The following is a 1,694-nucleotide window of genomic DNA, read 5'->3' as shown; positions in this document are numbered from 1 at the left end:
TAGAATATGATGTTTTCGTTCCCTGATGGGTACGTACATCATAAATATTCTTTTGTAGTTTGTTTTCTTTTTTTAAATTAAGTTCAATTCTGTATAAGACTCAAGGGAGTTGCTAATTTTAGAAAAAAAAAAAAGGGAAGATAATCACTTATAAAATGTTGTTGGAATCGATGTTACGTGAAACCATTACACAAGAATAGGACCAGATATTTTAATCTTAAATTAAAAAAAAAGAAGAAGAAAAGCGAATAATCAGCTGATAACAGCGTTCGTCTATTTGCACGAATCGATACGTTATCAATTGTATCATTTTAAACGTGCGTTTCGAGTAGATTTATATTTGATAAAACAAACTTAACTTCGTATTATTTGGATTCTTCGGGCTTCTGTTTTCATTTTCGGTGTGATTTTCACAACGTTTTAGCTTAGCACTCAATAACATTCAAGATGAGAACAGTAGTCCGAAAAATCGAAATAATACCAATAATCAATCTTCATTTCAGTAATCAGAAACGTAAAATTAACTTAGTTCAAAAAAGTCAAAAATTAATCGATCATAGTCGACAGCGACCCGAAGATTCCATTTTCATTTTTCACATCTAACTGTAAGGTGAGGGCGCCACTATTTACTCACGATTACTCCACTTATCCTTGATCCTTTATCTTATAATACTTGATGTTTAGCAAGAGAGTATCAAGTCCCATCAAGTCGACCAAGAATTGTATCCCGGTCCATCAACAGACAATCTAAACATTCTTTGGTAATTGTTCGTTTTAATTTTTGAGAATATTTTTGATTTTATTTTTGAAAACTTCTACACGGACCTGGGAAAACAATTCCAGAAGTTTCTCCGAAAATGTTAAAGTTTTACGTAACTTTTTGGTAAAATCAAAACGAACACATTAGATTAACACAATAACAAAAAATAAAACATTGTATGAACATTTATACCTGACATAAATAATTAAATAATAAAACATAAAAAAGAAAGCCTTGCTGAACAATTGCAGACGTTTCTTTTTTTCTTTTCTTCCCTGAGGAAGAGATTCTACTAAGGATATCAACACCTAACATTTTTTAAGACACATTATGTTGGTAAATAAACGTAATATAATTGAAAAGTATTGAAATTTCCTTCTAATATTGTCATTATTCTTTTATACACTAACTGGCTCTACGGTTTTTCCAACAAACTGCATTGTTATAGCCTTCAAACACAACTCTTTTCATACTACGCACAATGCTTCAAACAGACTACAACATTCTTCTCTTGAATTAAAGTAATTTAATTTATTAAAAAAAATAATTACAATTAATTGCAACAGGCATTGTTTTTTCTGAAATAAAAGAAAGTGGTTATTGTATCGAAAATAAAAGATTTTTTATATTGAAACGAACTTTTTAATAAAGAGTCTCTCTAAGAAAATTCTGCAATGAATAAAAAATTTTTCACTGTTACACTTTTATTCAGTTGAAGTTCTCAGAAGTCAAGGGGCCCCCATCATGGGTCATACACTTGATCTCTATATGAAATACATAGATATTTGAATGTTCCGTTAAAGATCTCATTTCTCTCTCAAACACTGAGTTAGTAAAGAAAGTGAGAACATTATTTCCCTCTCCCGATAGACAATTTTAAAACGTTATATCTTTTTTTTTGTCTCTTTACTAGATTCCAGAACAAGAATTCATC

This window comes from Euprymna scolopes, chromosome 15, assembly GCF_053919585.1.
Source record: "Euprymna scolopes isolate OS-2025 chromosome 15, ASM5391958v1, whole genome shotgun sequence".
Taxonomy (NCBI): Eukaryota; Metazoa; Mollusca; class Cephalopoda; order Sepiida; family Sepiolidae; genus Euprymna; species Euprymna scolopes.
Note: the sequence above shows the minus strand (reverse complement) of the source record.